This window comes from Phocoena phocoena, chromosome 14 (assembly GCF_963924675.1).
Source record: "Phocoena phocoena chromosome 14, mPhoPho1.1, whole genome shotgun sequence".
In the NCBI taxonomy this organism is placed as follows: Eukaryota; Metazoa; Chordata; class Mammalia; order Artiodactyla; family Phocoenidae; genus Phocoena; species Phocoena phocoena.
Genome location: NC_089232.1, coordinates 58278133 through 58304117, shown reverse-complemented (window position 1 = coordinate 58304117; position 25985 = coordinate 58278133). Strand labels below are relative to the sequence as shown.

General features: G+C 43.1%; 1 pseudogene across 1 annotated transcript; it reads right to left on the bottom strand.

The window, feature by feature from the left end:
- Nucleotides 1-15937: 15937 nt before the first annotated feature.
- Nucleotides 15938-18875, bottom strand: LOC136134040 (josephin-1 pseudogene; annotated as a pseudogene). The gene has a single exon (XR_010656531.1). The product of XR_010656531.1 is annotated as a josephin-1 pseudogene (transcript).
- Nucleotides 18876-25985: the final 7110 nt, after the last annotated feature.

Below are 25985 nucleotides of genomic sequence, written 5' to 3'. Positions count from 1 at the left end.
GTGTGAGTGGAGTGGAGAGAGGTGGCCGTCATCCGGGTAATTTGGCCCCATGGCATGCCACTCCACAATATAGATTTTGCTGCCAGGGCTCATAAAGCATTGTGTTAGGCGTTGGGAGAAGGTATTAAAAAATAATTCTCTTTGCCCTTAGGGAATTTTCATGTAATTCAGGAGCTAGTGAGCCAAGGGACAAAGGGGCTTAGGTGGCAGAGGGGAAAGAGCATTGCAGTAGGATCTGCAGATGTAGTTTATGCCCTGGTCTGCCATTAATTGTAAGTGTGACTTTGGGCCAAGCTACTGCAGTTTTCTGGGTCTCCTTACTCCCATCATGGATACATTTAAGCTGATGGACTGGGTGATTTTAAAGTTCTCCATTTCTGGAACCCTGAGATTCTAATTTAGATGGGGGGATATGAACATCTAGGCCATGGAGGAAGATTCTTCTACTAGCAGTGTCAGATTTCTCATATAAAGTATGGGATGCCCAGTTCATTTGGATTTCAGATAAACAATGAATAAATTTTTTTAGTGCATTGTCCCATGCCATATTTGGGACATACCTATACTATGAAATTATCTGCTGTTTATCTGAAATCCAAATTTACTGGGCATTCTATATCCTATTTGGCGACTTCTGCCTTCCACCAAACATAGCTGCCCCTCTCACTACGTGGGGAGGGTGTTTCTGTCTCTCTCCATCCTTTTACTGGGACCTTCTGATTACTCTGATTGGTCAGAATCTGCAAAATTCCTTGGCTGCATTTGACTGACAAGGATAACTGTGTTTAAGGCAAGGCCTTTGACTTCCTTTGGCTTACACTGCCCAGACACAAGCGCTGAGGTGTCTCTTCCTCTCCCCCTCTCTTGAAAGAGCCCCCGAGCAGGGCTGCTCATGGGGAAGAGGTAGATAACTCTCCCTTTGTCCTGCTGCCCACCACAGAACACATCCATCCCAATGATTCAGTGAACTTGCAGTCCGTTCTGAGGGCCCATTTATCATAGATATGCCAGAGTGTTCTGGCTCCAAGGTATAGATTTGGGAGGGGAGCAAAGGCCCCATTTATCTTAAAGTTTAATCTTTTTTTCTTCAGTTTAGCTTTCACCAGTGAACTCTGCATTTGGGGGATTATTGGGTGCTTGCTGGCCTAGTAATAAACTGATAATTTCATTCCCACCGGGCCAGTGCATCTCTGTGTTTTCCCGTCTGACCTAGAAGGGAGGAGCTTTGAGACTCAGGTCCCAAGCCTCGTAGGTGGTTGTTTTCTCTACGGATCAGACTTATTGGCCTATCTAGATCCAGCCCCAAATGAAAAAAAAGAAAAAGAAGAAAAAAGAGTGAACAGCATGTGATGTCATCAGGCTAGAACAGGTGAGAATGGTCAGATACAGGTCATCCTGGGACACTTCTCATTTACTTAGAGAAATGATCTGGGAACTTTATGTTGTAAATGACTGCTTGCTATATGAAAGACAATGGGGAGGGCTCTAGTCCGGTTATCCAGCCCTGACAATTCTATTTATAGACCTCTACAAAGAGATGATTTTCGGAAGATATCTCTTGATATCCAGTGGATGCCGTCATCCTAGTCACTGGGAATTTCCTAGTACAGGTTCTTTATTTCTTGCCTGGACCTTTGCCACACACAGCATTTTAAGTCCGTGCCTCCTATACTTGGCTTTCCTAAACCCAGGTCTGATTATGTCACCACGCTGCCTAAAAGCTTACCCTTTCCTGCAGAAGCAAGTCCACAAAGACTTAGCAGGCAGGTATGACACTCTTTGCATTTCAGTTTTTTTTCCTGCTATCACCCTCCCTGCCCCCAGGCTTCTAGGTTGTAGCTTAAATAAAGGTTTAGTTGTCTCCTAAATATTCTCCAACACATCTCCAAACCTTTGCACAGTTTGGCCCTTCCACTTCTAATGCCCTTCCTCTTCTCTCTCTGGTGAACATTTTATTTTGAGAATTAACTCAAAGGTCAGCTCTCCAGTCTTCTTGAATTTCCTTCTCCCCAGTTCAGTAACAGTTCCCTTCTTCTGTGCTCTCAGATTCTACCCTATTGCATTGCAACCAGCGGGCCAGGTATCTGTTTCTACCTCCTGTCTAGGAGCTCCACGAGGGCAAACATCTTGTGTCTTTCACCTTTGTAGTCCCTCTTCAATGTCACATGCCTTTCCTATTTCCCCTATTACAGCACCCAGCACAGCAGGGGCATCCAATAAATGACTGTTGCATGCACGAGGACAATAGAATACAGCCCAGAGAGCTGATATTTGAGTTAATTGTGGGATGTGTTTGAATTGTCAGACGAAATAAATCTTTGGGGTAGAAATGACCGCATTGAAATGTTAGTATAGGAACATGGGGCAGCCCATAAAGACCCAATAGATACTATAATTTAAATGAGGGATAGTAAATCTTTATCTCAAGGCACAAATCAGAATAGAGCCACAGCACGAGACCCCTGTAACAGGATAACATCAACATCAGTATTAGCATTAGGTAATCCTTCCTTCTTTGTGGTAGAGAATGCCTGTTTTGGTATCAAACCACATCTCATCAACACGTGTGTTGTGACTTATAGAAAGGGTTATTTTCTTTGCCATGTAAGATTCAGTGGATCAGCAAAAAAAATCTCTGTTGGCAAGTACTTTGTGAGAGGCTGTGAAACTGGTCACAGGAGTAAAGGGTATTTTTTTGGCACTTTGCCTAAATGAAATCTGGAGGGATACCTCTTCTAATACTTTATTTCCTTCAGTACACATTTAAATTTAGCTCTCAAAGCCTAAAGGTCTTAATGGGAAAACCCACAAAGCTAGAAGCACTCTAGAGAAAAGCACTGGACTTAAGAGTCAAGAGTCCGGTCCCAGCTCTGATACTACCCCAGTGGGTGATCCTGGGGGAGTCACACAACCTCTGAGGGCCTCAGCTTCTCCATCTTTATATCAAGAGGGTTCTACTAGGGATCTCTGAAGATAGTTCTCTGCTTTATCACTTTGATCCTACATGCTGCTCTGTAGGGACAGATTGTGAACGTAATGAAGCTTAAGCTTCAGGGATCTTTGCTTGCACAGCTCTTTTCGGAAGCCCTGGGAAGGGCCCCATAAGATCTTTCACATGGTCGTATATTTTTGTAAAGTTCCAAAAGTAAAATATTTTAACTGAAATTGGTTACGACAGCTGTCTCTTTTTACTCCCTCTCTCCCTTCATTATAATTCCCCAGGTGTGGGGTGGCCTTGAAACAGCTGTGGGCATTTTTGGGATTCAGATAAAGGGAAATTGTGTTGAGGATATTAATGATACATTTCTATGTAGTCTAGAGTTACTTTTGTGTAGAGTTACCTTGTTACTAGTCATTCTAATCTAGGTATGGCTTCCAAGAATATTTCATGCCATCCAGCACACACAAGAGCAAGTCAAATACATTTTTAAATTGTGTCTATAACATTTTGAGCTACATAAGAATATAATCAAATTGCTCTTCTACTACGTCTATCACTTTACTGATGAATATAGGAGTTCTGCCACTAGAAGCCTTGTTTCTTCAGGACTTTTTAATGCGTTATATCAATGCATGCTCCCTCACCAGTGTGGCATGAAGGTGCAAGGCACACATGGTGCCATGGAATGAACTTATCCTACAACTCTTGGCACTGGAAGCATGTGGGGATTGGGAGAGAGACAAGTGTGAAATGTACAGAGCCAGAAGCTAGTCTGTTGAAAATTCTTCCAGTCGTCTGACACAAAGTTATAAATGCAGGTTTCAGTTCTCAATGATGCCTAAACAAAATGGAAGTGTTCTTCCATCAGAAATATGCTTAATAATGTAGCATATACAATTATAAACACACTCTTTTCTCTATTTTTTTTATTATATGTGCTTGAAATAGAATTTTCCAGAATGCCTGTGTTTGTAGGAGCAAAAACCTTTAAGTGCTATAAGCAGTAAGTACTGCTAAGTACAGTACTATAAGCAGTAATCTGTGATTTTGTAGGTTTTATGCATCTCAAAATAAGTCTTAGCATATCTGACACATCTTGTCAAGATGAATTGTGCTGGTTTTAGATGAAACAGCATGCAGTATTGACACAACGCATTAAAAAGTCTTCAAGAAACAAGGGTTCTAGTGACAGAACTCCTATATTGCTCTGTAAGGTGATAGATGGAGAATAAGAGTCGTTCGATTATACTGTTACACAGCTTAATATATTGTAGACACAATTTAGAAATGTATTTGACTTGCTCTTGGGCATGCCTTAATTTTGGATTAATTTTGTATCTATTTTCAGAATGGTTGATACACTAAAACTCAAAGAGGAAAGGAAGGATGTATCCTATTGGAAACTGATGATCTAAACTAAAAGAAAGGAGAGTAGCAGAGACTTCAAAATGTTGAAAACTCTCTTATCACAACAGAAGCTAAAAACTCTGATGGCCAGAGTCATAAAGACAAGAAACAGGATCACAACAGCAAGGAAAATATAGATAAAACAATAACAGAAGAGAGAGAAAATTTATGTAATTTGGGACATTTCCAGGACAAAGAACAGAAGAACAGGAGGAGGAAAGTAATGGTCTGCACGAGGACATGGACTACAAGTTAATGAGTCGGTCATTGTGTCAAAGGGTATTTAAATTAGCCACTGATGGGCTTCCCTCGTGGTGCAGTGGTTGGGAGTCCACCTGCCGATGCAGGGGACACGGGTTCGTGCCCCGGTCCGGGAAGATCCCACATGCCGCGGAGCAGCTGGGCACATGAGCCATGGCCTCTGAGCCTGCGCGTCCGGAGCCTGTGCTCCACAATGGGAGAGGCCACAACAGTGAGAGGCCCGCATACTGCAAAAAAATAAATAAATAAATAAAATAAAATTAGCCACTGCTCAAGAAGCCTGAAATACCATGACTCTTTTAGCTCATAGGTGAAGAAAACTGGATAGAGCTTAGCGCAAATTTGACAAAACTCTAAAAATGTTACATGACACTGTAATGAGTTGGAAGTTGGAAAAAACTTTTCTAAATTATCAATAATGAAAAAACAAATTTCCGCTAGACTGAATTATCTTTCTCATCTCCTTATAGAAAGACTGCAGAACAAAGTGGCTTATCATATAAAGAGATGACTACAGATTTAGAAAAATATTAAACATGTATTTTAGGCAGCTCATTAGGAAACATGTTTTGTCATTTTTCCCCCCTGGATTTTGTGATGTTTGTGGAATTTTTCAGTTTTAGAAATTAGTATTTTATTATGATTTCTTACTTCATTGGAAACAAATGTTCAATCTGTGCTCAGTTCTTGTCTGTGATTTTGTATTTCTTTCGGTAAAAAGGGCCCCCAAATTGTATAAGCTTTAGGCCCCACAAGAACTGGATCTGTTGCTGCTCATCTGATAGCATCCTTTATAGAGCAGTGTTTCTCAAGCCTTAATGTGCATTTGAATCCCTTGGGGATCTTGTTAAGATGCAGCTCCTGAGATTCTGTATTTCTAACCAACTCCCAGGTGGTGCCCACACTGCTGGTCTAGGGACACACTTTGAGAATCAAAGATCTAGAACAATGGTTCCTGTCTGGCTGTGCATTGGAATCACTTGCGATGCTCTTAGAAAACACAGATGCCTGGGCCGTACCCTTGAAGATTCTTACTTAGGAGGTCTAGATTGGGGCCCTTTAGCTATATTTTTTTCTTGTTTAAAAATTCCTTAAGTAGGGAAATAGACCCTTTGATACACTGTTGGTGGGAATTCAAACTGATGCAACCATTTTGGAGGTTGATTTAGCAATATCTTCCTGGAAACCCAAAAGAAGCCAGCTTGTAAGGCAGTCTGGGAAAGGGAATTTACAGATTCCTACCCCAGGGTGGGAAAAAAAAAGTGTGGGAGGATGGGGTTTGGCTGAGAGACAATAGATATATAATTGGTACAGGGTACATTCTCTGTGACCCAGAACTTCCACTTCTAGGAATTTATCCTAGTAATATTTATACGTATCAAGACATATGTATAAGATTGTTTAATTCCACATTATTTGTAGTTGGGGAAAACTAACAGTAACCCGTCCATCAATAAATTATTCAAATCATGAAACGTCCTTACAATGAAATAAAAATAGCTAATCTTAGTTAAACAATTACTATGTGCCAGACATTGCTCTAAGTTATTTATAAATTAAATTACAAATTAACTAAATTTGTCTTCACAATTATCATGTTTCCATTTACAGATGATGTAATTTATAGGTATTGACATGGAAAGCTGTCCAGGGATATAACAGGCAAAAAGCAACTAGCAGAACATTATATATAGTATATCATGCATTACCATTATAATACAATAGCAAACAATGATATATTAAAATCTGAGACACAGTCCCAGTAGATAACTACTGATCTAGAATAGGAATGAAAGGACATTCAAAAAATGATATATTAAAATCTGAGACACAGTCCCAGTAGATAACTACTGATCTAGAATAGGAATGAAAGGACATTCAGTTATATCCAAACACGCTGTTTTCATGCAATTTGATGAACTGGTAACACTTTCAGAAGAAGAGAAAGTAAAAATGATTAGGTTGATTTGTTGGTTTAGAGTATTCTGTCAATGGTCCGACGGATAGTCATTCTGAATGATCTCAACATTAGGGATGATGGGAAGAACTGACCCACAGATGTTCCTATATCTCATTTCTTTAGGACACACTCTTGGGAGAAACACTCCAGTGCAATTTGTCTGGGCTTCTCGGTTGGTCCAGCTCTTTGCCTTATGCTGTCTCACCTTAGCAAGCTCATTCCACGCTTACTTTTAGTCCACGGCAAGGTTTAAAAAATTTTCCAGCACTTTATTATGGGAAGTTTTAAACATACAGAACAGATAAAAGAAATCTACAGGGAACACACATATCTATCATCGGATTGTACAGTTTACAATACTTGCTTTATTACAAATCTACGTATTTCTCTATGCATCCATTGATCCACTTCATTTTTGGGGACGCATTTCAAAGTAATTTGCTGACATCAGTCAGTACATTTTTCCTTAAATGCTTCAGTATACATATCAACAACTATAGTTTAATATTTATTTATAGTTCATTTTCTTTCCCTGTGAGGTAAAATTTACACACAGGAAATGCACAAATCTTAGGTGAACCATTTGATGAGTTTTAACTAATGTGTGCATCTTCATAACTCAAACTTCTGTCCAGAGAGCACTTTACTGTACCTGCGGGTCCCCTCATGCCTCCGCCCTGGGGTACTTCCCTGCCTCCGCACCGCTCCCCCACCAGACAATCACTGCTCTGATTTTTTTCCATCACAGATATCCATTCTAGAACCTCATGGAGATAGAATAATACAATATGTCTTTTACTCGGCCTAACGTTTTTGCGTTTTTGTGACGCATCCATGGTATTGCATGTCCCCATTGTTTGTTAAGCGTTTCCTTATTTTCGGGCATTCAGGTTCAACTTGTACTTTCCCTGTTCTAGGCCTGGAATCAGCCATTTTCCCAAGGACCTCTGGTTTCCTTTAATAAAGGGTATATTCAGAGACCAAGATTTGGGCACTCAATGTTTTAATTGCTACTGGGGTGTTATTGCTTTTAGGCTCATTCACTCCGTGGACAGACATAGGAAATACACACACATACACACACACACACGTACACACACACATATATATGAGATATATATGTGTGCTAATATATGTATATATACATACACACATATACATCTGTAACTATTTCTATATTTATCTGTGTGTATGTATATATTCACACACACCAACACACATAATAATAAAAGCTAAGTTCATACTGATACTGTGGTTTCAATCCAAACCCTCATGGTTTTCTAGACTTCCTGTTTCAATGTTTGTAAATACCTTCTCTGGCAATGAGAATTTTGGCTCCTATTATCCTAGTATATTTATGTATTGGCTCAATCTCCCAACCACGCCCGCTGTCTCTTCCGCCCACCACCTTCACATCCCGCCTCTTTACCCTGTGTCTCACCGCTTCCTGCCCTGCATCCATGCCTCTGCATGGCTTCCTCAACCCTCTCACTATCCTGTGATTTCAGTTGCTGTGCTGAGTTCTCCATGCTGGGAAGGGAAGTAGAGGGAGCAGGCAATACATTTTGAAGGGATAAAACCCAAGTGAACAAAACCATTTACTCCATTTGCAGTAGTTCTATTTCTTAATTCCTGTTCTTAAATTTTTTTTTTTTTTTGGCTGCGTTGGGTCTTTGTTGCTGTGCACGGGCTTTCTCTAGTTGTGGTGAGCTGGGGCTACTCTTCATTGCAGTGTGAGGTCTTCTCATTGTGGTGGCTTCTCTTGTTGTGCAGCAGGGGCTCTATCATGTATCTATCAATGGTCAGACAGATAGTCTGCTCTAGGAACGTGGGCTTCAGTAGCAACACGCGGGCTCAGTAGTTGCGGCTCGTGGGCCCTGGAGTGCGTGAGCTTCTGTAGTTGCAGCGCCCGGGCTTAGTTGCTCTGTGGCATGTGGGATCTTCCCGGACCAGGGAATGAACCTGTGTCCCCTGCATTGGCAGGTGGATTCTTCACCACTGCGTCACTGGGAAGTCCTGTTCCTAAATTTTTACAGAGAAAAGCACTGAGTCTTTAAAAAAAGAGAAAGGGAACGATGGAGTGGAGCAAGTTACAATTTTATTTAAAGTCCCAAGCAGAAGACTTATATCTTTATTGGAGTATAATTGCTTTGCAAGGTTGTGTTAGTTTCCACTGTATAACAAAGTGAATCAACTATATGTATACATATATCCCCATATCCCCTCCCTCTTGCATCTCCCACCCTCCCTATCCCACCCCTCTAGGTGGTCACAAAGCACAGAGCTGATCTGCCTGTGCTATGCGGCCCAGGCAGAAGACTTTTAACAGGCTATTAGAATGATAACCTGTGCTTGCTGTGGAATCAGCTCAAAGCCTTCCTGATGTTGCCCAGCACGGGCTAACGCTGCTCTGTAACAAGTGAACACACTGATGGCCTTCAAAGGCGTCAATCAGTCATAAGGAGTATTAGCAGAAGCTTCCATTGCCGAAGTGTTGGCTGTCCTTGGGCGGGCACAGCAGGCGAGGGTCCCAGCCATTTGCACCAGTCCTCCGGCCTTGGCATTCACGAGGTCTCAGCTGTGACAGGCCTGTAGGCATCAAGGTCAGGCTTTCACCCACTGACTTGAGCTTCCTTGGGGTTTCTCATCAGAGCCTTTGCCTATCACCTTAGGGGGGGAAACCCTGCCACAGTTCCTTTCACATTTCCTAAGTCCAAGAAATAATCTGGCTTTTGGAAAACAATCTGATAACTCTTTCTGGAAGTTGTGGGAGGTAGCGACACCTTGAGTGCACCAAGCAGCGTGTACGGTTGGCTCTTTCATTTCGAGTAGCTTAATTGGCTTATCAGATTGCATAAAGCTGGGTGCTCTCAGGGTCTGCTTCTATCTCTGGCCACACACTTCCTTCTGACCAGGGAACCCACTTGATCATCTCTGAAATATGCCACATTTGTAGGCTTAAGGCAGCCCTGACCTAAAATAAGGATGGCAGATTTGTTTCAAGACATGTAGTAGCTCTGATTAATTGTTTGCATAGGCCTGAGAGAGCTGTATAGTAAAGGACTTTGTGGCCTCATCAGGGCTCAATAGGAAAGAGTACTGTAATTGATTAGTTATGTCTGCCGTGAGCATGGCAGGGAGGACTGGGGTAGATGGGCACCATATTTGTCATCCCTATCCTAGGATTTAACCTCATGTTCCACCACAAGATAGGTAAGAAAGTTTTGCCTGAGGTAGACAGTAATTAACTTCAAAACTGCCTGATTGGCAGTATCTCGTGTCTGTTGTCCTTATTTATTTTATTAATATTTTGGCCAAGTGTGTTCTCTGACGAATAACAAGAAAGAAAGAGAAAAATGAATATTCATCGAACATCTACTAATTGTCAGTTCCTTCTTTTAGGAGCTGTATTAAATATCTCTCATGATATATTCAAAACAATCTTAGAAGATCAGAATATTATTCCCCTTCTTAAAATAATAAAGAAATTAAGCCTCAGAGAAGAAAATATTTGCCTAAACCATAATAGAACGTCTCAAATCCAAGGGTGATACTCATTCTGATATACTTGGACAGTGGTTCTCACTCTTAGGAACATATTAGAATCTCCTGGAAAGATTTTAAAAACATTTGAAAATTTTGATGACCGCATCTTGTCAATTACATCAGAACCTCTGGGGTAGGGGAGACTCAGGCATAGGAATGGGTTAAAATTTTTCCAGTTGATTCTAATCTGCAGTCACTGGGCCAAGGAGTAGGGAGCAGGATAATTTATATTTATAGAATGCCCATTCTGAGCCTAGCTCCCTGCCCTGCCATATTCTATCTAATTTAATTCTCATGTAATTTCTCAAAGAAAAAACTATTAGCCTCTTTTTACCTATGAGGAAAATGGAGGCTCATAAAACAAAGAAATTCCTGAAGATCTTGCAGTAGAACTGGGATTTGAATGCAAGTCTGTTTGCTTCCAAAGTACTTGCTCTTTCCATGGCACCATGCTTTTTTTTGGTTAAGTTTCTGAACCAAGGCTCCACCCTTAACCTTAGTTTTGAGCAAATCTGGATTCTGCCTAGTTTCCATATCTGACCCCAACTTGTCATTCCCTTCCTTGACTTGGTTCCAGCTTCAGCTGGAAGCACCATTCTGAGCATTTGGTTTCATGGTCGAGAAATGCAAGAGGCGCTCCCTAAAGTTACCACCTCCTATCCTGTGGGCTTTGGGCAGCTCAGAGTAAGGCTGTTTCCAGAGCCAGGGATCCTGCACAGTGACCTTGACTGCAGGATCTCTGATGTCCAGGCCAGATAAGTGTGGAGTCCCTTCTTTGGACACCGGGCAGTTCAAAGAGATACAGAAGAGTTGTGGCCTGAGGTCCTAATCCTGTTAATTGAGGGCACCTGTGTGCCTGCTTGGCTGTTTTAATGTCACATTGACTTCAGCTCCTTAGGTCAGAATCATGAGTCTCCATGAGATAGCTGAGTAAACAGGAGAACCTCAGAGCTGGATTGGACCTCCAGCTTGATTTAGTTCCACACCTCCCTAGGGCCAAAAAGCCCTGTGGAGCACCATTGTCTGAAACAAATGAGACTGTTTAAATATTTCCTGGGGAAGGAATGGCACAATCTCTCCCATTAATTGATACATTGTTATGCAGCTCAGAAACACTTTTAAAATGAAGCCTGTATATTGCTCTCTATAATTTTCAAGTTCTTCAGCTGATTGATTTTCCTCAGTCTTATCAAGGACTAATTTCTATAAAGTTGATCCATCATCCAAGTATTTGGTACAAATTAGGTTGGACTAAGCAAGGTCAGTTCCAGGCCAAATTACGAATAAGGTTCTCCAGCGGAGTTTACTTTCATTGTCCTTAATCATGTGTTTTCCTTTAGGGACAGCCCCTTCTCACCCTCTCCAGTCTAACTTTTCTTCCCCCATCAGAATTCCCGCTGTCAGAAAAAAGTTGGAAACTTAGCCACCAGGAGTAAGTGAATGATGAAACATGATTGTCTCCTCCTAAGAGCATTTATACTTTTTTTTTTTTTTTAAGGATGAAGGCTTGAAAGGTTTGGCATAAAGGAATAAAATGAATCTTAGTCATCAGGCAGTTTAAGGGAGGGTGGGGTAAGGGAACATAGCTTCCCAGCAATTCTGATATTGAAACAGCACGTAAAACATTGATCAGCTTCAGCTAGTTTTGCCTCCTTAAACAGAGTGTTGATTAATCAAATTGAAACAGCACCAGCTTAAACTGGTTTTGCTTCTGTAACTAGGTTGATTAATCAAACCTTGAGTTACTTTACAGAGGCAGCACTGCGCATGTGCAAGACGCGAACCCACCTCTCCAGGATGACCCCAGAACCTAGGATCTTCAGTCCACAGAACTCAAAGAATAGAAGTGTTGCCACCGGAGCCCCTTACGAAGCAAGAAGTCCTTCAATAAGGAAAATCTGGCCTCCTGCACCGTAAGTAGCTTATATGGACTAATTCAAGACTAGCCAATCAGCTTCCAAGTTTGAAATTCCCCTAACTCCTTAAATTTTGCCCTGAAGCCTGGATAGAGAGACAGATTTGAGAACTTTGTCTCCAGTTTCCTTGCCGGTCAATCTCACAATAAAGCTCTTCCTTTTCTCAAAAGCTAATGCCGTAATATTGGCTTCTGTGCGCCTGGGGCAGCCAGCCCTTGCTCGGTAGCAATATTGCGTCACGTAGGACACCTGACTCGCCAACGTGAGCCTGGTCCTACGTCTCCATGCTGGGCTGCTGCCTGGTCAGATGACGATCTCCGCTCTGTGAACACCGGTGGTCTCATGGGAAGATGGAATAGAAGAGCATAGGGAGATCAGGGACCTGTGTTACTTGAGGTCTAAGTGAAATAGAAAGTGGCTGGTTGGCTCAAAGTATAAGCCCAGTAGGATTCGAATAGCCACCCTCAGTTTGACTGATGATCTGTTTTCATTCCCTTCTCAAAGATGGCAACGCCCACAGTGCAGTCTCCACTCCACCCTTCCCGCTGCCAAAACAGGAGTCAACGATCATTTGGATAGGAGTTTTCCTCAGAAAAAACAGCCGTGTCTTTTAATGCAGGGCATACACATTCCTTGAAAGGCTTTCTGTCGAAACAGACAAGATCCCAGCCTTCCTTCCTTTCAGAGAGATGAAAATATCACAGCCTGTGGTGGTTGAGAGCGCCGTGAAAACTAAATTCCTTAGCCTTGAGGTGTAGGGATGGGTGTGTGTGTTTTATTTATTATTTACTGAGAAGCCTGCCCAAACACTGCATTTTAGGAACTGGTAAGAAATACCGATGAAAATATGAGCACCCGGGGCATGAAAGAGCCTTTGAAACTAGGACAGACTTTCATTAGAGCCCTACCTGGAGTCTGTGGGCAAGGCAGTTTGTATGCACTACCCTCTCATCCTCGCAAATCAGTTTTTAAACTTGGTTTAGGCTCCGGGAAGCAGTGAAATTGGGAATTTCAAATGAGCCTCTCATTTCAGATGTGTCCATAATAGAAACCACTGGGCAGTGGGGCATAATTAACAATCTCTCCTTCACTGAGACCGCAGAATGGCATTCATTTCGCCAACTGGGCTTGACAAGAATTGGCTAGAATGTCTGAGTAGCTTTCCAGCTGCTGCTCGCGTAGCTCTGGCTTCCAGCAGTATTTGCATTCCAAATAAAACGAGGCCTGAAATAGATATGCAATACATGTTCAAAGCTATTTTTAATCAATGATCACTTGGTTCGCTGTGAAAGATTATCAGCAGGTCACAATCCATTTCGGATTTTGCTGTGTCCTGCAGAACTGATCTAAACACACAGCGACTTCAACTTCCTTGTGCTTCGTCAGCTCTGTGGATGAAGGGGAGGAGGGGCTTGAGTGGACGGGGCCGCACAGACATGTTTACAGTTACAAGGACCAGAGCTGAATGGCCATTTACTTGAACTGTTTAAGTTTGTCCTGGTCCCACAGAGAAACTTTGTGGGGCAGTCATAAGCCCGGAGGATTCTGTCCTCAGAACCTCCATCCTGAAACTCGCCATGTTACTGTCCAGGAAGCCAATCAATTTCAATTCAAGGGAGAACTCAGAAAGGAATGTTTCTCATTTCTAAGCCCCTTCTAGCTGTGGGGATGCTGTGAGCCCTGCATATTTCTTTATAGATAGTATCTTCCTGGAAGCTTGAGCTTTCTATAGGGACTGCTGCCAATATTATCCACTAGTTATTGTTGTTGTTTTAAATAATAGCACCTTACATTTATTTAGCACGATTACTGTTTGCAAGCAAGTCTATAATCTCATTTGCAAAGAGAATTTACATAGTATGAATATTCAAATAGTTATAATTGCATATTAATTTTGTTTAACAGAATATGCTCATATTACTTTCCCCACCCCTGTTTCTCTCTTTTCTTTTACTATAATGTGTTTTCCTTTTTGATCCAGCTCTTCTGCCTTTTTTTTTTTGACTTTTTTTTTACACATCCATTGGCAACTATATTTCAATTGATCCCCAGGACTATTAGTCTTAATCTTAAAACTTAAAAATAAACCCTCTGGGGCTTCCCTGGTGGCACAGTGGTTGAGAGTCTGCCTGCCAATGCAGCGGACACGGGTTCGAGCCCTGGTCCGGGAAGATCCCACATGCCGTGCAGCAACTGGGCCCGTGAGCCACAACTACTGAGCCTGTGCGTCTGGAGCCTGTGCTCCGCAGCAAGAGAGGCCGCGACAGTGAGAGGCCCGCGCACCGCTATGAAGAGTGGCCCCCGCTTGCCACAACTAGAGAAAGCCCTCGCACAGAAACGAAGACCCAACACAGCCAAAACTAAAAATAAATAAATAAATAAATTTATAAAAAAAAAATAAAAAAAAAATAAACCCTCTGTCTTTTACCCATAATATTCATTTTGCCGTCATTTTCCATCCTCCCCAAATGCTAGTTTATAATTTCCAAAAACATTTTGCTGTGATTTACTTAAGAGTTTAGATGTGGCTTCGTCTTTTTTCAAATTATAATAGTTGATACCAACTCATGCACATATAAACTCTGCACAAGGTTTCTAACCTCTCTGTGCCTCAGTTTCCTCATAAGTTAATTTGAGTTCATTAACTATTGTGAGGGGTAAGTGAGTTATAACACTGTAAAGTGCTGAGTGCATCTGGCACGTGGTCAGCATTCACTGAATGTTTGCTGTTACTATGTCGTTTGTCTTCCTCCACGAAAATGTGTGCTCTGTGAGGGCAAGCTCTGTGCTGAACAGCTTGCATTTGGCCCTCCAGGTCCATGCTCTGCCTTCTCCACCCTGTGCGTTGACCCAGCAGACAGGTGTTGTATGGACCACATCAACAGTCCTTACCTGTGGCTCCAGGTTGGGTTTTGCTCCTTGTGGAGTGCTGGCAGGAGACTGGAGGGAGCAGGGAGAGTGAGTTTGGGGAATTTGTTCCTCTAGATCCCTCCCTGGGCGAGTCACATCAGGATGGCTGTGTCCTTGACTGAAAGTCACAGGTCCTGTCGGATGGCCTCTCCACAAGCTTTCTATCCAGGCGTCACTGACTACTTCCTCCCTTTGCCTGCTCAAGCCCAGTGCTGGCCCCTACACTCTGCCGACACCTTAAATTACCCCTGTTTAAAGTCCCCTCAAATTATCCAATGTGAACGTGGCTTTCTTTGTCTTCCATGACTTTGATATTTTTGAAGAGTCTGATCAGATATTTTGTAGAATGTTGCTCAGTTTGGGTTTGCCTGGTGTTTTTTCACGGTGAGCTTGCAATTTTGCATTTTGGGAAGGATACTTTAGGGGTCATGTACCCATCTCAGTGCATCGTATTGGTGGATACATGATTCAATGTTTTATTACTAGTGATGTTAACCTTGATCACTTGGTTAAGGTGATGTCTGCTTTACTTTATTATACCGTTACTATTTTCCATTGTAATTAATAAGTAATTTTTGGACTCTCTCTCTCTCTCTCTCTATATATATATATATATATATATATTTTTTTTTTTTTTTTTTGCGGTATGCGGGCCTCTCACTGTTGTGGCCTCTCCCGTTGTGGAGCACAGGCTCCGGACGCGCAGGCTCAGCGGCCATGGCTCACGGGCCCAGCCGCTCCGCGGCATGTGGGATCTTCCCAGACCGGGGCGCGAACCCGCGTCCCCTGCACCTGCAGGCGGACTCTCAACCACTGTGCCACCAGGGAAGCCCAAGGACAATATTTTGAGACTATGCAAATATCCTGTTTCTCTTCAAGCTTTCACTCATTAGTTTGAGCATTCATCAGCAGATCTTGCCTGCAACAGTTAACACGGTAGTGTTCTAATGCCAATTTTCTATTTCCCTCATTCCTTCCATATTTCTTTTTTTTTTCTATGTATGGAGTTTTCCATTTTTAATATTTGGTTAAACAAAATACATCTTTTGTAAACAAACCCAGCACAAGGCCAACAAAAAGGAATCAAAGCAAGAAAAACAAAAAGCCTAGGGTTGCCCCTTACTGGGCCTCAGGGTCAGGCCTGCCCCCTTTCTTAAAGGAAGTGGGGCTTTTTGCCCTTGGGCATCAGCATAGGTCCCTGTTCCTAAGCACCAGAATTGGATATGAACAGAGAAACCAGCCCTGAAATGTTTAAGCGTCTTTGCATATATCCCACTGGCTCATGGACTCCAAGTGCATGGGGACTCCTTTGAAGTGCCGTTTGCACAGGCCCAAGCAGATTGGTGGCAAGGAGTTTCCTTCTCCTCCCAGGAAATGGCTTACATCACTGACAGTGCAGGTGGACCCAAGGTCCTGCTTGTGACAATGAGCAAGGTTGGCTGTAACTTCTGGCTGGTGGTGGTTGGAATGTCATTGTGCGGGGGCGAAGAGCTCCCTGTGGTGCCAAGCAGGTCTGGTGTAGAAAATGGTGCAGAAGACAATGCGGCCACTTGCTGAGAGGGTGTAATGCAGTTGCCGCTTGGTGGCCTCTGTTACTCAGTAGAAAAAATGGCCTTGTTGGATGGAAGATACATGTGCAGAGAAAGTGCTGGCGTAAACGTGCACTCCAGTCACAGTGGGGAGAAAGCCTCAGCTTCATCCCGTTAAGCTTGCTCAGACTGGACATGCAAGCCCCAGGCTGGCTCTGCTATTGGAGAGGTCTGGCCAGTGGGGCAGCTCTCAGACCTGCCGAAACCACTGACCTGTGAGGGCTGGACAGGCCATCCTTGCCTGCCCGCCTGCCCTGAGACAACCACAGCCACTGTGGTGACAGGCGGTGTAGTATGACCCTTACTTCTCCTTTTGTTTTCCCAAGTTACGGGGAGAAAAGTGGCCTACAACTATTTAAAGAGGTAGGGGGCGGGTCCATTCTCAGTTGATCTGTAAAGGAAGCTACAGAGAGATGACAAAGCGTAACGCACATGTCCACCCAATGTGAGGGCTCTGCTGCTTGCCACTATAGTGACTCCGAGCCTAGGACGTCTACCCATTCTAGCTGCTCCAAGTCTCTGAAGGCTTGTCTTCCCAATACTTTCCTTGCCCAACTCTGTCTCAAACTAGTAGAATTTGATGTCAAAGGCAGTCTTATTTTTTCCTGATTTTTGCCAGGGTGGGTCAGCTGGGAAAACTGCCCTTTTGCCTATCTTGTGCCTCAAAGCCTCCTAAACCAGTGCAATGCAGTGAAGTGGGAGGAATGATGCTGGAGTGAGGCGGACAGGCTGCCCATGCCTGCCCCAGCCTGGTTCTGGCCACATCCTCTTAGGTATCTAGCTCACCCTGTCACACTAGAATATCGCAGGATTCAACCGCCCGGCATGGAATATTAGAGAACTTTTCATTATAAAACTCCAAGGATGGCCATAAACCACTCTTAAAAACAGGGTAAGGGCGGCATTAAGGGTTGGAGACAGCATGCTGTACTGCTGCTGCAGTTTTGGAGATGGTTTCCTGAGAGGCCTTTTTGCTCTAAGTCCTTCAAACCCGTCACATGGGCTTTGCCTGTACTGTGTCTTCAGACCCACTGGTTGCCAGGAAAGGGGAAGTGAAGGCAGCATCTCCAGGTGAGTCAGAGCAGCAGTGAACTCCAGCAGAGCCTCTGCCAAGTCCTCAGAGAAACGGGGAAATAAGCTAAGACCCACCTTTCTTTCTCCTCTCTTAAATAAAACCAATGTCTTCCATAGCTTGCCCTAAGCACACACAGCTCCTACTTTCCTTTCCCAGAACAAGTAACGCTGGTTGGTTCTGTAACAGTCTACACGTCTGTCCTATTGCACTGTCAAATCTGAGGGGAAAAACCCGATGAGATGTTTGGGGACGTGGCAAGGGCAGACCCACTGTAGAGGCCACAGCACATCACAGAGGATTTCGGGGGTTGAGGTGAGGGAAGGCTGGGTAGAACTGTGTTACACATCAGCCCTCCAACTCTGATGGGCCTCCACCTCTTCTGGTACCACCAGCAGGAGTTCACAGTTCTTTCCTCGCAAATGATGTTTTAAAAATTTCCTGAGCTCGCCCTCACCTCCAATCCATTCGGGCATCTTCAGTTTGGAGTCGAGGTTGTAGTAGGCACCTCCCACCTCTCGAACACAGATCCAGTGCTGCCTTTTGAGTGGCAACTTCAGTGGACCCCAACACAGGCTGGAGGGCAGATTCATGATGAAGCCCATGACGTTAGCGAGAGCAATGGCGCCGACATCCCTGCGCTTGTCCCACCAAACAGCTTCATAGCCTTTGGTTTGAAGTGCTGCCATAATGACGTTCACATCATAGTTTCCATTTCCCAGCATGCTCTTCTTGTGGGGGGTCACCATGGTGTTTGGAGACAACCTCTGGAAAATCTCTTGCAGCGTGTCTCGGGTGAAGGCATTGCTGTCCTGGAAGACGTTATTGAGGGCGTGCAGAGCACAAAGCTCCCTGCGCTGTTTCTCATGGTAGATTTGTAGGGGTGCAGCCTGGGACAGCTCCAATGATTCGGATTTGGCCTTGTCTCCTTTCCATGGCACGCAACTCATGTTTTTCGTTTTAGGTTCCAGAGAGGGCTAAAAACACCCCACTCTTTCCTCCTGAGGAGGAATGTAAGCTTCTCAGTCTTTGCAGGATTCCTGAGGTCTACCTTATTTTCTGATGTCCATGATTTATGCTTTGTCACGGGGAGAAAAGGTTGTAATCAAAAGGCAAAATAATCCCCCTCTTCTCAAAACAAAGATAACTTTTGGATTTAGTATATTTTGCCACCACTGTCGAAGTGCAGAAGTTTTAAAAAATCATATAAAATCTAAGACCTTGTTTTCCTTCTTCCACCTTCCTCTTCTACCCCTTCCAAAAACACACGATTTTCTTGCTGTATTTTCCTTTCTGCAAATGCCAACCAGACCTCAAGGCAGGAGGACCGAACGGAGTCGGTCACATCGCTCCTTTTCTCCTTTTCTTCCATTTCTTTGGAACCACAACGCCACTGACTCAGCAGACAAGGCCAAGTGGTGGGTAAAACGCAAATTTCGAGCAGCTAGTGAGGGACGGCCAGCGTGGGATCGCGAGCCCTGCTGGGGCGTCGGGGGAGGCTCTCCATCCTCTCGGGTGCGGTGGGACCCCGCGGGGCCAAGGCCGGCGCAGCTCCCTCGGAAAGCGCGGACTCTCACCCTCTCGTCGCGGCCCGCTGCAGGCCGCCACCTGGAGCTGCGAGCCGCCACCTGGGCCGCGCTCGGGCGGGCGAGCGAGCGCGTGCACCTGAGCCCGACGTCAGCGGCTCCGGCCCATTTTTTTAAAAAATTATTTTATTTATTTATTTATTTATTTTTAGCTGCGTTGGGTCTTCATTGCTGTGCACGGGCTTTCTCTAGGTGCTGCGAGCAGGGGCTACTCTTCGTTGCGGTGCGCGGGCTTCTCATTGTGGTGGCTTCTCTTGTTGCGGAGCACGGGCTCTAGGTGCGCCGGCTTCAGTAGGTGTGGCTCGTGGGCTCTAGAGCGCAGGCTCAGTAGTTGTGGCGCATGGGCTTAGTTGTTCCGCGGCATGTGGGATCTTACCAGACCAGGGCTCGAACCCCTATCCCCTGCATTGGCAGGCGGATTCTTAACCACTGCGCCACCAGGGAAGTCCCCCATATTTCTTAATTGGAATTCATTCTTCCATAAGGAAGAGTTGTATCTTATTTATTTATTTCAGTATGGACTTGTGGATATTTATTTTATTATTAGGATTATATACAACCCCACGCTATCATTATTTATGAAGTTGGTCCAACTTTGGCTATTGGGAGCTCTTTTAGACTGGATCCTATGTCCTTTTCACATACACACATTTTTGAGCACTTCCTTATTTCTGGCACCAAAAGATGCTTCTGCTATTTGTGTTTTTCTTTTTTTAAATGAGTAGACTTTATTTTTTAGAGCAGTTTCAGGTTTACAAAGAAAGTGAGCAAAAAGTACAGGGAGTTCCCATATACACCCCTCGGTTTCCCCTACTATTAATATCTTGCATTGATATGGTGTATTTATTACAATTGATGAACCAATATTGATATATTACTATTAACTTAAGTCCATAGTTTAAATTAGGGTTCACTCTTTGTGCTGTCTAGTTCTGTGGGTTTTGACAAATGCATAATGTCATGTGTCCACAATGACAGTAGCATATAGACGAGTTTCACTAGCCTAAAAATTCCCTGTGTTCCATCTATTCTTCCCTCCTTCCCCCCAACCCAAACTGCTGGAAACCACTGACCTTCTCACTGTCTCTGTAGATTTGCCTTTTCCAGAATGTCACATTGTTGGAATCATACAGTATGATGTGTCTTCTTTCACTTAGCAATAGGCATGTGAGGTTCTTCTATGTCTTTTCATGGCTTCATAGCTCATTTCTTATTATTACTGTATAATATTTCATTGTATGGATGTACCACCATTTATCCACTCACTGACTGAAGGACATCTTGGGTGCTTCCAAGTTTTGGCAATTATGAATAAAGCTTCTGTAAACATTTATGTGCAGGTTTTTGTAGGACATACGTTTTCAACTCATTGGCATAAATACCTAGGAGTGTGATTGTTGCCTCATATGGTGAGACTATGTTTAACTTTGTAAGCAACTGCCAAGTTGTCTCCCGAAGTGGCTGTACCATTTTGCATTCTCATCAGCAGTGAATTCTTGTTGTCTTAACATCCTTCAGCATTTGGTGTTGTCAGTATTTTGGATTTTATCCATGCTAGTAGTTATGTACCAACTGTGTTGTTTAACTGGTCAAATTCAATAAAAGGTGCTGTCTGAAATGTTTGATGAAGGATGTGACTTGAGAATCAGATTTCTTGGAATTGGGAAAGGAGCCAAAGCAGAAGCTAAGTTGAAAACAAAAAAAGAGGGACCAAGTCTCAGCCCAGTATGGCAAAATCTACCTGAAAGCACAAATAAAACTTAATTCCCAAGTCTAGAGTCAAACTGAGGAAAGGAAGTACATTGGTATTTTTTAGTATGTGGACATCTGTCTTAGTGTCTTAATTTTGGTTAGCTGGAATTTCTTCTTCAAGTACATTTATCAGAAAAGATAAATGCGTAATGTATTTTCTGACCCCGTGAATATTGGGAATGTTGGGAATGCCTTCAGGCATAGAAGACAAGTAAGTTGGAGTAGTGGAACATCTGTTGTGCTCTTCTGCTCAGCTTTTCCTGTTTGTCTTTTGTTGTCGTTGTTGTTGTTTTTGTTTTGTTTTGTTTTCAATTGAGGAACGTTTACTCCCTCAACCCATGTATTTTTGGTATAATTATCACTTCAGAGTCAGTATGTTCCTAGACCTGGTTAACTGTGATAACCTGTCCTTAATGACTTCTACAAGGGGTGGGGATATAATCCAAATAGGGCCAGTCAGGGCCTTTGAATTAAATTACATGCATGGCTTGTGAGCTGTATGGATGTAGAGCTGGGCTGCGAGGGGCCATCTTCTCTGCCTTGTGAACAGAGTTCATCTGTGGCAAGAGAGAATGAGGCCAACATAAGCAAAATGAAACAAACAAAATGAAACACGCAGATCTTAGAGATGGAGAGAGAGAGAACCTGAGTGCTGGAGGGAGGAGAATGAGAAAATGAGAGTGGAGCTAGCAGAACTGTTTGAGATCTTTGATCAGCTGCGCTGGAAGTCTTACTCTTGGACCTTCCAGTCAGACAAGCCAATAAATTTCCTTTGTTTTTCTTAAGATAGTTTGAGTTGGTTTTCTGTCCTTTACAACTAAAAAAAAGTAAGTATAGAATTGCTATTAGGAAAAGGCCATTGCTAGGAATAAACTCTACAGTAAAGATTTGGTTGAATCTAAGTATATCACAGGATGGAGAGGACCCCCATACCAAGGGCAAGAAAATAGTCCATCTTTGCTATGCTGTTCCAAAACATATGGTTAAAGGGTGACCTCTTCTTTCTTTGGACTCAGACATGTGCCTGCTGAGACTGGAGCTTTAGAGGAATTGTCAGAATTTCAGGATGTTGCCTGCTTCTTGCATGTCATTCAAGAAAAGAAAAAGCTTCAGTATAAATTGGTCCCTGTGAAAGCAGGAAGGAAATAGTATATAACTTCGTTAAGAGGTGCCTTTCCTCCATTTGGATGTGGGCAGTAAGCTAAGACTGCTGGGGGTCAGATAAATCATGCACCTCATGGAACTACAAAAGCCAAAATCCCTGACCCAAGCTGAAGTTAGTGTTGGCAGAGGTTGGGAGGTGGGAGATGGAGTAGGGGTTGTGATTGGGACTCAGGAGGAATTTGAGAGATCCAGAAGCCTGATCCTTTAAGCCCCTCCCCAAACTGTCCTGCTGAGCACTGGCTGGTGGGGAAGGTAACAATTCATTCCCTAGTAAACAGCCGGTTCAGCCTGGGCACAGCACTGATCAGTTCTGCCTCAGTACCTCAGCCTGAGTCATTTAGGACTCTCATAGCTGAAGGCTAAGAACTGCTGCTAAGAAACAGGTATGCAGAAGAGTCTGGTCTATAATCAAGGACAAGACAAGATTTCTGATTTTCACCTACAGAAGTAGACCCAATCAGTAGATGTCTAGGGGTTTAAAAGTATTGAACTTCCAGAGAAATATCAACTGGAAAGCATTTGGGATTGTTGGATTTCTAAGGCAATCCCCAGGTCCTTGTAATAACACCAAATGCAAGAGAGATGTTAAGGGGCAGGACGTCCAGAAGGATTTTTTCCTACATTCATTTTAGGCACAGCCTTGAAGAATAATGAATGTGGGTGATCTGTGCACAGGGAGAAGCCTGAGGTTGTCAGATTGGTTTCACTGTCAAGATGTAAATTCTTGCTGTGTTATTCTGTAGGGTCTGGTACATGCTGTGGCATACATCATGGCACCCTTTCTGAATGGAGTTTTTGTTTTTTAGTTTTTTTGGCCGCACCGCGAGGCATGTGGTATCTTAGTTCCCAGACCGGGGATTGAACTGCGCCCCCTGCAGTAGAAGCACGGAGTCTTAACCACTGGACCGCCAGGAAAGTCCCCTGAATGGAGTTTTATTGGAAGATATGCTGTTTTTCCTCCTCTACTGTGTAAGGGAGCTGTAGGGGATCATTACATTGATCATTTAAACTGCAGGGTTTTTTTTTTTGTTTGTTTGTTTTTTTGCGGTAGGCGGGCCTCTCACTGTTGGGGCCTCTCCCGTTGTGGAGCACAGGTTCCGGATGCGCAGGCTCAGCGGCCATGGCTCACGGGCCCAGCCGCTCCGCAGCATGTGGGATCTTCCCGGACCGGGGCACAAATCCGTGTCCTCTGCATCGGCAGGCGGACTCTCAACCACTGCGCCACCAGGGAAGCCCTGCAGGTTATTTTTTTATTATAACTATTATTATTGTACCTTTATAGTGAAAAATTTCAAACAACCACTATAAATATCAATAGAATAATGAACCCTGATGTATCCAACCTCAACAATGGTCAGCTTATAGTCAATCTGGTTTTATGCATCTCTCCACTCACTAGATTATTTTGAAGCAAACCCTACGCATCGTATCATTACATCTGTTAATAAGTCGTAAGTATTATTTTAAAAAACCCGTAATACAATAACACCCCCAAAATTAACAATGATTCATTATTATTATTAAATATCCAGGCAGTGTTCAGACTTCCAGTTGTTTCTTGAATGTAATTTAAAAAATATATATTGCAGATTATTGAATCAAGAGAAACCATATCTGGATATCAGAGATGTGTACATCACCCAGAGATCCTGGGCATGGAGGTGGGGTAGTAACTGGATGTGATTCTGTGTTGTCTCTTTTTGGAGTAAGTGTGACTTTAGTTATACATTAGTTGGACATACATTTGTTGGACAAATATCAGGTGGAGGGACTTTTGAAATTGTTTGAGTTTGTGTTAAGTAGGCATGGGGGAAATGTAGTTCATATTTGCTCTTATTGTCTGCCCACTCTTTCTTTCTATGAAGGAACTGTCTCCCTCCCATCTCATTAGGTTCTTGTGAGACTGTTAATCACAGTGTATGCACTGTCTGCAGGACCAGTGTGTGACTCAGGCCTGACCAATAATGGGCCAACTTCGCATCCATGGTGATTAGACATGGTCTGAATACAAGCAACCAAAGTATTCTCATGAGATTGAAAATCTCACGGATGCAGGGAGTCTGTCATCCATTTGAATCATGAGCTAAAACAATGTGGGTATGGAATTTTTTCCTTGGCCACACTCCCTGGGATAGGGAAAGAGTGTACATAACAGTGGGAGAGAATGAGGCCAACATAGAGAGAAAAGCAGAGACAGGATGAAGCAAGAGTTGGCGGGGTTGATGGCAGGGAGGAAGAGAGAGAGGGGCAATGACAATATTTGAGCCCTTGGGTTTAGCTGTACCTAAAGTTACCTTGGAAGTTTTGTGAAACAATATATTCATTTATTTCCCCTTAAGCTAGTTAGAACTGGGTTTCCTCTCGGTTGCAACTAAAAGAGTCATAAAAACTGGGTATAAAAATCTTGAATTACAACTTTTGCCCCTCAAAATTCTATATACTCTGCTTAATTTCCTTCTAACATTTAATAATGCAAAAGAGTGGAATTCCTGGTGGTCCAGTGGTTAGGATTCTGAGCTTCCAGTGCCAGGGGCTGGGGTTCCATCCCTGGTTGGGGAACTAAGATCCTTCAAGCCATGTGGCACGGCCAAAATAATAATAATAATACGAAGGAGAAGTTTGTGATCAGCCTGACTTCCCTCCCTTTATTATGCAATTCATTATTCCTGTCTGGATGCTTGAAGAGTTTTTTCTTTATATATATTTTCCCTCTGAAACATTATGGGCTCCTTACACCTGCATAATTGAGGCTTTTTCCAATTTGTGATTTTTTTTCAACTGTGTCTTTGATTATAATTTCTATTCCACTTGCTTTGGTTTCTTTCGCCTATAATTCATAGGTTGGATGTTTATACATTGGGGATGGTGGGAAATAGCAATATTCTGACAGCCTCCAAAAGCAACAGCTAGTCAGTAAAGGTCAGCTATCCAGTTTCTGGGTTGGGACAGGTCTTGCATTCTTATTCCAGGGAGCCAGAACGTTTGGGAGAATTGAACGGACTTTGTACCTTTTTTTCAGATGGGTAGTCTTTCTATTAAGGCAGCATAACACAAGGATTTACCAACTGCACTCTTCAGCGCAGTTCCATCAGTATGGTGGTTAATGAAAATGTTAGTTTTTAATTCCCCCCCTCCCTTCTGATTCATGCTTATTTTAAGGGAAATTTTAGAGAGACTGTCAGATGCCATTTAAAGTTGAAAGTCTTTTCTGTTAACTTAAGAGCTAGTTTCTATCATGTACTTTGTGTTTTCAGCATTTACTTAATTAATTAATTCAATTCTCAAGCCAGCATTATTGAGCACCTTTTATATGGCAGACCCTGTGGTTGGCTAGGCGATAAAATTGAATAAGTTGCTATTCTAATTCTTAAGGACCTAGCAATCTAGTGGGTAGATAGATGTACAAAACAACCAACTACAAAGGACTGGTAAGCCTATGATATACACAGTGCTCTGGGAGCAAATTGGGAGGTGACAGACAATTGTATCCAGCTTTGTAGAATCAGTAGGAGCTTACCAAATAAATGGAAAAGAAGCATTGCTGTATTATTCTACTATCATTGACCTGTGTCCTTTGAATGGGATGTGATGGGGCCTCTGCCTGTATATGGATATTTCTTTTCAAAATTTCACTCCACTGCCTTTAAATTTCACAAGCGGTTTCTTACAACTGACCGATCTGCATGCCACACACAGTATATGGGATGAGACGGGCAGTTTTGCCTCTCTCCTTGTCAGTTTAATTTTGCTTTTTCTCTACCCACTCACTGGGTGTGGAGATGCTGGGTTTTTACACATTTTAATTGCTTATCTATTGCAAAATATATTTATGTAATTTTGAAGGAAAGCAGTGATTTATATTAGCAGAGAATGGGAGAGTT